The sequence below is a fragment of the Lycium barbarum genome, chromosome 1, assembly GCF_019175385.1.
Source record: "Lycium barbarum isolate Lr01 chromosome 1, ASM1917538v2, whole genome shotgun sequence".
NCBI lineage: Eukaryota > Viridiplantae > Streptophyta > Magnoliopsida > Solanales > Solanaceae > Lycium > Lycium barbarum.
Window position 1 is genome coordinate 165,169,709 of NC_083337.1, and position 14,117 is coordinate 165,183,825.

The 14,117-nt window shown below is 31.9% G+C and overlaps 1 long non-coding RNA gene across 2 annotated transcripts; it reads left to right on the plus strand.

Annotated features, from left to right (window-relative positions):
• The first annotated feature begins 5,608 nt into the window (after positions 1-5,608).
• Positions 5,609-7,145, plus strand: LOC132626254 (uncharacterized). Of its 2 annotated transcripts, none has more exons than XR_009577218.1 (2): positions 5,609-6,584; positions 6,694-7,145. It is a non-coding gene; the product is annotated as an uncharacterized LOC132626254 (long non-coding RNA). The 2 variants fall into 2 exon arrangements; XR_009577216.1 differs by having other exon boundaries at positions 6,745-7,145.
• Positions 7,146-14,117: the final 6,972 nt, after the last annotated feature.

The window sequence follows — 14,117 nt, forward strand, 5'->3', positions numbered from 1 at the left end:
AAGATCATCAACAGTTTGGTCCGAGCAAACTCAAGTCTCAGGCCGGGCTGTTCATCCAAATTCACGGCTATTTCATACTCTCTAATTCGCAATCTATGTTTCGTTACTATTATTTTTCCGTTCTATAGTGAATCAAATCGCATATCTTTTAAACCACTTATAAATTCAATTGTTACCTTTTTAAGGGGTAAACAATGCTATTTGAGCCAATTTGCACATCGACTAACTTCACATGTTATCTGCTATCTCCCATTGCCACCGGCATAGGTGTCGAGTAACTCTAACCACCAAGGTTTGAACATATGGGAAGAAATCATCTAATGTTTTTGCCTCGGTAGAGATTTGAACCTGAGACCTCATGGTTCTCATCTTTCCTATAATTTCTTCGAAGACCATCCTTATATTAATGCCTCGCCCCAAATTAACAGTCACTTTAGCTCAAAAAGATTATCCCAAAAAATTGTCACTTTAAGAATTCAAGACTAAAGTCAGTAATTATTTTTAACTATACCCTTTATATTGATAGGAATGCAAATGTATTGAAGAGGAAAAATCAATATGCTTTTAGTAGATAGGCTTATAAACCAAATCTTGTATTATTTTTTTTAATGGGCATGAAAAATGCTATAGCGGCAATAAAAATGGGACGGGAGGGAGTATTTTATTTACATGTTCAGGTGTGAACGCGAACAAAATAATTAAGAACCTCTTTATCAGATGTTGAATAAAAAAGTCTGGAACTTGTCATTAGAAAAAGAGAAAAAAGAAAGCGTAAAAACTTGGCTAGAATTGCAACAACCTAAATCTCTTATTAAAGAAAAATTGGTTTTATAGAATGTAACTATTTAAAATACCAGCTAATGTCTTAAACCAACTGTAGTTTGAGCAGAGAAAGCTGGAAAAACAAACCAGAGAAAGCTGATATAAATGTTAAACCAAGAGGACATTAACAAATTAAAGTTCCTACAGGCTACATGCATGAATATTAGTTGCTCTCATTGTTTTATTTTTTTGAACGTTTTGATTTAATTAATGTCTTTCACGCGGTAAAGAAAACAAAGGGATTCAACTCCTCTTCATTTGTCACTGTTTCCATTTCTCTAAATTCTTATCTGGATGAGATACACATATCATACTTCAAATTTATAGTTGAGAATTTGAGATCTAATTAATTAAAGCAAGATTTTAATTATGATTAAGATTAGAAACATCCGTATATCGCTCACAAGATTTTTGGCAATTTCATAATTTTAGCTGAATATCATCCCACACATTAATATATTAAAAACTTTGAATGTCTCTTTCTACTTTCTGATGGATGGGATAGATAAAGGTGGCAACCGGTTCCAACCGGAACCGGTTAAGAACCGGCCGGTTCCGGTAAAAAAACCGGAACCGGTTCCGGTTTAACCGGTTCCGGTTTACCGGTTCCGGTTTAACCGGTTCCGGTTTACCGGTTTTAAACCTCAAACCGGAACCGGTCCGGTTTGGAGTGGTTAAAATATATATTTTTTTGTTTTTTGTATTATATATATATATATATATATATATATATATATATATATTATAGTATTTATTTGTATATTGTAGCTATATTTTCATATGTTATACAACTTTATAATTAAAGTTTAAATATTTACTGACTAACAGCCTAACAGCAAGTCAGCAATACAGAATAGTGCTTTTCGTATACATATATATATGTATAACTTACATATACTTATATATATGTATAACTTAATATATATATATATATATATATATATATATATATATATATATATATATATATATATACTAAATATATATATTACTATATATATGTATAACTTAATATATGTATATATATGTACTATATACTATATATACTTATATATATGTATAACTTAATATATATACTATATATACATATCTACTACTTAATATATATACTATACATACTTATATATATGTACTTTATATATATGTATAACTTAATATATATACTAAATATATGTATAACTTAATATATATACTATATATATGTGTATATATGTACTATATACTATATATACTTATATATATGTATATATATGTACTATATACTATATATACTTATATATATGTATAACTTAATATATATACTATATATACATATCTACTATATATACTATATATACTTAATATATATACTATATATATTTATATACTATATATACTTATATATATATACTTATATATATGTACTATATACTATATATACTTACTTATATACTTTAGTTTTTTTTATATTTTTTTTATTTTTTACCGGTTTAACCGGTTCCGGTTTCCAAAATATTGGAACCGGACCGGTAAACCATTAAACGGTTAACCGGAACCGGTTAACCGGTTCTACCGGTTCCGGTTTAACCGGTCCGGTTACCGGTTAAAGCCGGTAAGGCCAAACCGGTTACCACCTCTAGGGATAGACATACCAAAAAAAAGAAAAAGATATATACGTCTCATAGATTTCTGATATAATAATATTGCCAACTTTGATAGGAGCTCTAAAGAAATTGAAACGTGAGAAATAGTAGCCGTCTAATGCATAGTAGCATTAGATTCATTAAGAGACAATTAAATCAATGTACGTATGATAGTAGAAAACTAAAAATAAATAAAAAAATTACATATTAAAATTTGAGTGGGCATTTATTGACTTGTCAGTTGTTCAAAAAAAAAAAAAAAAAAAAAAAAAAATGGAAGCAAAGAAGTAAACTTCATTCGAAGAGGGGAGAAAAGAGATCTAATCATATCTATATACATTGATCTAAGACGTCTGAGGATGGTTGATTAATCTTTTCTGTGTGCATATTTGAGTGTGTATGTACAGTATTCCCTCCGTCCCAGAATAATTATTATTTTAACTCATTTTATCCTTATTCATTAGATGTTTCTTGTGAATTGAGTATTATTAAAATGGAGTAGTAATTTTTTGATATTGGCGTATAGTTTTGAAAATAATTATTAACTTTTGTGTTGTATTTTAAAAATAATTTTACTTTGGGACATATATTTTTTATTAAACCGACGCTTATTTTAAAACGAAAGGAGTATATTTTTTCTGTATCGCTGAGATTCGCAAAAGTAGTAGCGACAAAATGAAAAGTCGGCACACACTATTTATTCTTGCTTTATAAATCCCTTCACTATTCACGTGGCTTGGCCGACTCCACTCTCCAACTCATGTCCTTTTCTCCAAGCCGACAAATTAAATAACTGGGGACCCAATTTGCCTTTTCGGCAGTTAGTGCAGCCACACCTACATTGTTGAAGATATTTATACAGTAATTAAAGATTGTACTACACAAATTATGATACATTGTTAGCTTATTGAGTTAAGTCATAGTCGAATCTTAAAAGTATTTATACCGTATTAATTTGTGCTATATTATAGCGCTTAATTCACTTAGGTGTTATATATACTTCTTCTTCAAAAATTTGTTAGCTAAAAATCGGTTAGTCATTTTCTGTGACCTGTACGAATGTCATAAATTTTGTGTATAAACATCAATATACAATGTGTATTGAGTCCAGTGGTGGTACTAAGTAGTGTCAAGGGGTTTAATCGAACATCCTTCATAAAAAAAAAAAATTGTACAAAATAGAGTAAAAAATGATCCTTTTTGTTTATATGTGAGTTGTTCAATCGTTCAATCCCGACCCCTTGATATGAAGAAAATTTTAAGTATAGTGGTAAAAGGGATCAAAATTGCTTTAGGTCAATATATTACTGTGATATTCTAGTTATTATTAAACCCCTTATATAAATTTCTGGTTCTGCCACTGATTGTGTCCGCTAATATATACTGGATGTCTTGGATAAACAGTGGATGTAGTGATTTTTACTCTTTATCTCCATTACGAAACATGTCGCTGTATGTTGATTAATAATTCATGAAGAAAAGAAAAAGAAAAACAGGACGTATAAGTTATGGTCCATACTGACGTTGCAAGTACTCGTCACCCACACCATCCCAATGGTAAAACTTGACTTTAGGCCTTAGAACCGCATGTCCTCCCGTGCATCCCATGTGAAGTCTATTCTCTACTAAATTCATAACCTTTCAAAGCATATCATCTACTCCTAATAAAGTCATATACACATGGAGAGAGTGCTTTGTAATTATACAACCCCCTCCTTAGGCCCTCACCAAACTAGTTCCGCCAAATCAATGGTGAGGTTTTTCTTAACAACTTCAAGTCTTGGGACCAAAAGGCTCTTATTGTGTATATATTAGTTTAACTTTTATATGTTTATCGTGTAAATATTTTATACCATCAAAATAATTTAAAAATAAGACAGATGATGTGCTGTATAAATTAAAAATACACTGATAGTGTAAGAGTTGGTTTTACGTGGTCAATATATGCTAGATAAATGGTACTCCTATATTGGTATGTATATAAACATTTTTTTTGCGCGGATTGCCCTTCAAAGGCACTGGTCTTTAATTTTTGTCCTTCACTTAATACCTCAAGGTTTGGAGTTCGAATTCCGGCTCAGTAAAAAAAAATTCGCAAGACAGAGTTTTGCAAAATTCCAGCTGAATTTCTTAATGCAAACCTCTACTTTAAGGTAGAGTTTTGCTTTATGCGTTTGTCTTATGCCTGAAGACAAAACTCTTTTTTTAAAATTTTTGACTGAACGAGAGTTCGAACCCGAAATTCAAAAATTTTATGTGAGGACAAAATTAAAGATCAGTAATTTGAGGGACAAAAATTAAAATCATGCAAATTGCACGTATATAAAGAGGGATGGACTTTAGATTCGCTTTGACAAATGCTTTGGCCTAATAAAAGAGCGGATTTCTTCCTTTTTGTTAAATTTGACTCCAAAAGTTAGAAATAAATAAATTGAAAAGGAATTGTGAGAAAGATAGAGGTCCACGAATGAATTTGGAATACGGACAATAAGCCTGCATAGAGTGTACGGAAATGGGGCCATATCCACTCTCTCCATTGGACAAAAAGTTTGAGAAAGATTTTTTTTTTTTTTTTAATGTTATGATCTTAAATATTAAAAATGTGTATAATGTATTAAAATATTTTTTGAATCTTGTAGTTTTAAAGTTGAAAAATAGAATATTTGAATTGTTAACTTATTAAATATAACAAGATGCACTCTTTTTGAGACAAATAAAATAATAACACTAAGCAAAAAAAACTTTTCAGCACCGAAGTATTAAATTATATTAATTTTATTATAATTAAGTAATTTAATAAAATAAATATATATTAATTGACCAATATAAAGCAAGAGTAATTGTATGCAAGCACATATAATTTTTGTAACAGTAAATTTAATGTTTGCTCCTATAAAATTTAATGTTTGCTCCTATATTACCTGGGTTGTTTGGTTGATGGTTAGAATGAATTATTCATGTATTGAATTAGTAATATGTTTGGTAGTATTTTAAGTTTTTATGTACGGTGTTCGGTTACAAGTTTATAACATGTATAAGTTATAAAAAATTTATATATTATTTTATGAAAGTAGAAAATAAAATAACTAATACTACATAAATAACTAAACCCTGCATAAGTCATAACTCCAACGAGCAACCAAACGGCCCCCAAGGACTTTACAGTCAGTTTGTGCAAAGCACGGGCCAATACAGAAAACTCAACAGACACCGCGTCATCTATATATATCTCTTTTCTTACGGATACAGTTGCCATCTCTATCAGCTTCCTACTCCATTTCCTATTCGTTGCTTCTCTTTCTCTCTATCACAGTAACAGTTCATTAAGTGTACAATTTACATACATCGATAATACCCATACCGCTAAGTCCTAGATATTTCTGATAGGAGCAATTTTGTACTTTATTGAGTCTTGAAAATTGAAAAAGGTTTAAATTACTTGAATTTTTTATTGATGGAGTTTTTTTTATAGTTTATGTAGCCGATCATCTTAAAATGAATGGAGTCAACAGATGTCGTAATCTTTGAACAAGATATACCATGAGAAGAAATTGGTAGTCTTCATCTGATAATTTTATAATATGTATATTTTAAGCTGTCAATTTTTCCTCATTCATTGCTTTTAGATGCATACACTATTTTTCTTTCTAAGCAAATAGAGTTTGTTTTTGTCTGCTTCCTCTTGTTCCCTGAAAATTAGATTCTAATTGTTTGATACCCGCACGGCATATATAGCTAGAATTAAGTTTGGTCCATTGATTCCTATATGTACCTGGATTTCAGCCCCGATATATATCCGCATATATAATCACATACTAATAAAACATAGATCCAAAAATATTTCTCTTACAGTCGTTGTTTGCAGATGTAGCACCATCAAGATTCACATGCAAAGGACCATTGGTGGTTAACTGATGAAATTAATAGCCATGGCTTTTTGAAGGTGAGAATCTTGATGATGCTGCATCAGCAATAAATGACTATCGCTCTGAAGTTATACTTCTATTTCGACCATACCGGCCATAAAATTGAAACGATACAGTAAAAATAGTATGACTGATGTACAAGATCAATGACACGAATTGAGAAACGGTCCACTTATTTCCACCATAGGCAAAGAGAGAGATCAGTCACAGACTTGTAAGTAAAGTTCTCAATTCTTTATTCAAAAAACAAGATCCGGATGACGAGTTCTGCCAATTTTTCCTATGTACTATCTTTTTATTTTACCTTTTCGATATTTTTTCAGGTAGGATATGTTAACCGTTGCTGGTATTTAATATGTTTTATCACGTTACAGGTGAATTAAGATTCTCTTAAATTTATTTCAGTCTTTTCTTGATCGAGGCACAACTCTTTGAGGACTGATTGAAATGAGCTTGCTGAGAGATGATGAGTGTGCATAGATCAGAACTTGTCTACAGTTCTTTTAAATGAGAGAGAAGAGTGTGTACATGTATGTGTCTTTTTGACAGCTTTTAGATGAATTATCTGCCTGTATAGTGTCAATATCTTAAGAAAGAAATATTCAAATTATGGTTGATTATTTCATGTAAAGTTCTTCCGATTGCTGTTTGTCTCTGTTGATCATCAATTAGTCCTGTATGGGACTGTTTGTTTTTGTTTTGTCTTTGAGTCGTCCATGAGATATACATCATAGATCTTGATGAATGATGAATGAAACATCGAACATATTCTAAATTTCTCTCTTATATATATTGGCCAGCGTATGAAAATATATCGTACCCTTGCCCATTTTTATCAGTACTATTATCTTGTCTTCTATGGGAGTTATTCAACACTAATTGTTGACCTCTCTAATAGCCGGACCTGAAATTAAAGCTGATAATAGTATAACCATTTTTTTTGCTAAAATCACTCATGGTATCACACTACCTCAGAGTATTCTTTACTCTATATTTGTGCTATTATCACTGTCCAAGTCAAAATAGGCAAGTTCCCATGGCTTAACTTTGGATGTTTGATTTAGATCACATAGCCAAGTGGAGCATAACATGTTAACTTATCTATGTAATGGGTGCTTGAACACGCCCAATTTTTTTTTTCCCAAATTTGAGTTGAGAGTGTCTAATAGAAACAGTCGAGGGTCTTTCGGAAACAACCTCCCTATCTTCCGAGATAGGGGTAAAGTTTGCGTACACTTTACCCTCCCCAGACCCCACATTGTGGGATTTCACTGGGTATGTTGTTGTTGTTGTAATGTCTAATAGATATATTTTGTTATTTGTTCTGGTGTTCAATTAAAACATATCATAATCGAGTGTCTAAGTAAAATTACTAACAAATTTAAAAGGTTGTTGATGTATTCTGCTTTTTCAAAAGTAGCGCTATATGCACTTGATGATTAAGTTACCATATGCTTATTATTGGAAAGGATTTAATCCTTCGAAGATAAGTCCAAAAAGTAGTTCTCAACATCACTCTCGCTGAAAAGATGGCAATGATGAGTTGTCTCTATACCTTAAGATGTTTACATTAATGGCACATATGGAGACGCCATTTGTAAACCAAATTCCGCAATGTCATCATACGTGAGAATACTATATTGAAAACGCTTCTTCAAGAAAGAGACCTTGAAATGAAGTTCATATGCCAATTAATTTTTTCTTTTCAATTTGTGTATTTGGTATTTCTGTGTCTTCTTATAATCTGCCAAACTGATTGAAGAAATTGCATGGTTTGGCCTTCAAATGGGCTGGTCTTTAATTTTTGCCTTTCAAATGGGTTGGTCTTTAATTTTTTCCTTTAGAGGGCATAAGTTCTTTAAGTATCCAGCATAATTTGTGGGATATTATGATGCGAAACTATAAACTTGTGTTTCGCGAAAAAATCAACGAACAGCATAAAATAGGGACAAAAGTGCTAATGACCCAAATTAATTTGGAAGTAGAAGAGCCCAATGAGCCGCATTTTAAAAAATAGGCCTTTTATCCTCGTTTTGATTATGATCAATTGATCATGTCAAGGTTAAGTTTAGGATGCTTCGACTATCAGTTTGAAGGTTGTATTTTTAATTTGACGTGAACTTTACGGGATTTGAAGAACCACTAACTTTAAAATTAAAGACCAATGTCAGGCCAATTGTCTCCCCAAAGAGTCTAATTGATATTGTTAAATAACTTTTACGTTATCAGATAAGGTTAAAATCGAGATAGGGACCTCCTTATATAGAAGTAAGGTTTCTCTTTGTCCTAGTTTAATAAGGTAATCTTATTCTAAAAGAACTAAAATACATATTTTACCATAATTACAAAAGCCATGGTATCACTCCGGTCCTCCATTTTTCGTGTGATTCCTCTCACACGCTCTTCTTGCACCGCTTCGAGTAGGCCTTGTTTAATGATGGCAACGGTTTCTGGGTCAATATGTTCGACCTCCCCATTCCATACATTGCTTCATCCAATCCCATAAGGAAAAGATGTACTTTTTCTTCTTCTCTTTTGGTTTCTAGGGCCGTCCCTACATTGCACGTGCACTTTTCACACTTGCAAGTCGGAATCTGTTCGTAATTTGTCAATTCCTCCCACAACTTAGTGAGTCTTCGATAGTAATCCACTATGGTCCTTCTCTTCTGCTTGCACTCCGCGAGTTCAGCCTTGAGTTGTTGCATCCGAGGGGATAACGATGAACCGTTCTCAGCTGCTCGTCCACAATTCTTCCGCTTTCTCTTTATGCGAAATCATTGAGTGAAGGGTTGGTTCTATGGTGTTGCGAATTCACGATACCAATAGTGAGTTTATAGTCCACAAATCTTCCAAATCTGGCGACTCTTCATCCGGTTTCTTGATCGTACCATCAACGAAGCCAAATTTATTCCTAGCTCTTAGGGCTGTCCTCATGGATCTAGCCCATTCTTCATAATTTTCACCCTTCAATTGGATTTGTGTCACCACAATTCCAGGGTTATCATTCGACGTAATGTCATGAGAAGGAGAGATTGTTTTTCTTTGGGTTTTGTTTTCTTCACCGACGATTCCTTTGCTTTTATCGCCGATTTTTCCGTCACCTGCCATTGTTTTAGGGTTTATGTGTTCTTTCTAACGTGGCTCTGATACCATGTTAAAACCGAGACAAGGACGAGAATTTAGAGAGACAAGAATAACGAGAGAATTCTTTCTGCCTTTCATTCATCATAATGACGTCCTTATATACAAGTAAGATTTCTTCTTACCCTAGTCTAATAAGGTAACCCTATTCTAAAAGAACTAAAATCCTATTTAACCATAAGCACAAATTCACCATAAATAAATATTATAATTATATTAGAATAGGGTTCCTACCGACCTAAGGTTTTACCAACACACCGAAGTATCCGGACCAACTGGTCCGATCACATTCGGTCTCAATCGATAACCCAAAATAAATACATACACTTATCAATCATTTTTGTAAAAAAAGTCGTTGTCAAGTTACTAAGCTACTAAAACAAGTTAAAATACATCAATGATGTAAAAAGAATTGTACTATCAACATACGTAAGTTAAGAGGGTGTTTGGATTGGCTTATAAGCTGGTCAAACCTGCTTATAAGCCCTTTTTAACTTTTCGAAGTGTTTGGCAAAATAGAAAAGTGCTTAAAATAAAATTAAAAACTGATTAAAATAAGTCAACGGCAAAAAGTTGGTGAACCCCAAGCTACTCCTTTGACCAAGTATATTACTTTTTTATCCCTTATATTTTCTTATAACTTTCAAAATATCCGCCAGTAGTCCCAAAACTCTTACACCACTCTCCTTTCGTCTTCTCCATCAATTAATACCGAAGTATTCTTCGTTTTGTTTTTGTCATTTAAACTGGAATAAACAATGAGCAAGTAGTTAACCTCCACGTTCGGTATTAATAATCCAAAGAGTCAATTTCACTAAAGTCATTTAACTTTTCATATATTACACTGAAATCACAAATAAATAAATTATAATTTGTTATTTCAATTATTAGTTTTAGTTTAGTTAAAAAATAATTATAACCAATTTTAAAATTTAAATTGAATTGAGATGTAAATTAATTTTTGCAATAATAAATTTAGTTTTTGTGTTAATAGCTTTAAGGTCATTTCAGTCATTTTAACAGAAAAAATGTTTATTAAACACTTCTATCCAAATATATAATTATTTATTTATAAAATCAGTTCAAGCACTTGAAAAGTGCTTTTCAACCTCGGTGCTTAAAAGTTTTTTTTTTTTTTAAGCTAGTTCAAACGGGCCGCTAAATCTCTCGTGAATAGTTTAACTTCTTTATGCTGTCACTTGTCAGTAACCTTTAAGTCAAAATTCCAAGACTTTCTACCACTTGTGAGAATTATCCCTATTTGATTAATTAGTTAAGTCCTGCTCGTATTTTTTCTTAGTATATCATCTTAGCCACCCTTGTCAATGTCAATTGTCAAGACTGTAAGCCCTTTTGATATTCCACTTGCCAGGAATGTATTAATTGTCCTCCGTTAAAATATATCATAGCCACTTCACCTTTTAATTGATTGACTCAACTATTCCAGACTATCATTCCATTCGTGTCAATTTATGTTACATAACTGATATTGATATGGTATTTAAAAAAGTACTTTAGAATTTGTGATTTTCTAAGTAATACGTATCAACAATGTGAGACAGTGTGACTATAAGATTTTTAAAACTCTTGCCTTTTGAACTATACCACAATATTGTGTGGCTATAAAAATTTCTCTTTAAATTAAAGCACTATAAATAAAATTATATTTTCAACCTCCGTAAATTACTTATTTTTTTGCCGTGAAGATAAAATGAGAAATTTAAAAATAATTATTTCCAAATATAAAAAGACATTATGTTCTTGGCATTAAAAGAAAATCGTGTCCCGTAGGCGTAGACTCGAACGAAATTCAATTTCCTTGCTTTCCACTTTCCCACTGACTTCTTTCTCTTTACACAACGTACAACAATTTTATTCCCGTAGGATTTAAAGAGGAATAAAGATGGTGATGCTTTTCTTCCTCCCAACACTAGATACCTAAGGGAATTTCAGAAAACGAAAAGCACAGCCTTGAAAGTTATAAAAACAAGTGCTCCACTAGTACGTCTCAATCAATTCCATGTGCCAGTGCCACTACATTTAGAAACGTGCCTTTCTTTCTTTTTTCTTATTTCCTCTTTATTCCTTTAAATTTTTCTCTGTGTGTGTTGGAGGGGGGGGTCAGTCTAACTAAGTTCGACGATAATTAAGCCACGTAACTATTTGTTTCACATAACAAATGGCAGATGCAAGGTCTCAATGATATGATAGTATCTTTTCTATTGTCTTTTTGTCATTTTACGTCCACATGATATTGGAAAGAATTGGTAGGCAACTTAGAAAGTGATCGAGCTAGTAGCAGTAATTAATACTCCCACAAAATTTTAAAAAGAAAAAAAAACTTTTAAAATTAATTATAGTCTAAAACAAACCTTGAATATTTGTGTTGCTATAAATCATTTTATGAAGGATAAAACAAATTTTTAAATGTTTAGTTATTTCTAATTATAAAAATATGATATTTTTCTTGGAACAGCCTAAAACGAAAACTGTAACTACACACATTGGGAGAGATAGTATATAGGAGTGGTCCTTTCAAAAGGCTGGTGGTCCATGAAATAAAAAGATTCAGGTCCTTCTCAAGAAATCTTAGGGTACAAATAGGATCAAACTTGATCTATAATCTGAGCATGATGGCCAACGAAGCACTTATTTCCTATCAGTAGCACTGGTGCAAATTTAGCAAACTAAACCCGTCCAAATGCGTTTGACATGTCAATTGAAGCACTTCCACACAGTGTTATTTACCTTTTAGCTTGCCGTAGCTGCAACGATTTGTAGAGAGTTGGAAAGGAGTGGAAGATACGCACATTGAACAATTAAGAGATTAATAAGCCTTGCCTCTTGGTGCACTCAACGAATATTTGCCGGAGTTAGTTTCATCAACACGTCCAAGATGAATTGTATTGTACCTAGCTAGTTATTCTACGTCCTTTTCAGTGATTTATTGTTATGTCTGGTTCAATATGCAAGTTGCATGTTGCTGCATAATAATGTGATACAATGACACTACTCAAAAGATTTTTAACTTTTCTTAGAGAGTGACATGTTTTTTAATAATGGAATAAGCACTAGAATTCTTTTATGGAATGCCCTAGTTAAGTTTTGATGTTTTACTATTTTCTTGGACAGTTGTGTTGATGGATTGGGTAAGATTGGAGAGTAAAGGAGATGCAGCGTAAAGAAAACAAAGCTTAATATTAGTACTTATGCTGGAGATTTGTACTAGCAATGTTTTAATAGTAGTTTAACTTATATACAGTCAAACCTCTATCTGAGTGGACCTCTCTATAACGGCATCTGCTTATAACAGCACCTCTCTATAATAGCTAAAAAAATTCGGAACCGATTTTTTATATTATATTTTACTTCTCTATAGGAGTATTTTACCTATAACAACAATAGCCAACTTTATAACAGTATGCTCTTTGTAAAGTTACCCCCCATATAACAGCTATGTGCATTTTTTGGTAATATAATTATTAACCATCTAAATAAAAATAGACTACTATGATTATCAATAATAAGTAGTATAGATTTTGACCAAATATTTAATTTGATACTTTAGTATATTGTATTTATGATAGAATATTACATATGAATACATATGTGGAGCTTGACTGCAACACTTCCTATCATTGAAGCTTTCACTGATGAAGAGATTACTGCCCATGTCATTGGAGTGGAAGAACAAGAGCCAAAGACGACAATGAAAGTGCTGACGAAGAACCTCAACCCATTGTTACTTAGACTGGGTTAGAAGATTCGACAGTTTAACTCTTAGATTCCCTTCAAGGAAAAGCAATTAGATACCCGTTTGCTGAAATTTTAGACGCAAATCTTTGTAAATACAAGTGTTATATCACCACTAAGAGATTGGATTCTACGAAACAAGCTACAATTATAAATTTCTCCCATCAATCTTGAAAGAATTTAATTTCAAGTACTGTTGATTTAAAATGTGTGCCTTAGAGCTTAAAACTTTATACATTCAATAATGAATTTATTGAAATTGTATTAACTTTCTTTATTGTTTAGTTAGTGAATCATTCATATCTTTGAGATTTAAAATTTAAATAATTTGTTATTTCTTTACAACATTAAAAAATAAAAATAAAAAGATTTTATGTACCTTTTTTGCCTATAACAGCCAACTATTATTTAAATGACAAATGCTGTTATAGATGTATAACAACAATTCTCTATAACAGTTAAAAAAATTCGAACCCAATAATTCTGTTATAGAGAGGTCATGTACTTTGTATACTACAGTCATTTAATCAGTTATAGTGAATAGTTTGTCTTAATTTCAAAATTACAAATTTCACTTCATATGGGCCTGGACTAGTCCAAAACCCACCTCACAGGCAATTAAGGTAGGGCAATTGGCGCGAATGCCCCTCTTTTGGGCTAGTCTTTAGATTTTGCCCCTCAAAATGGTGGTCTTTAATTATTGCCCTTCCGAGCAAAACTAACATAGTAAAAAGACATTACTACCCCTAACCGTTACATATAAAACACGACAAAAATCGTTATTCTCAAATCCAGCCCAACTTCGTTCCCAAACCAGATTTTCTCAATTATTCAAATCGTTGTTTCAAGCCAG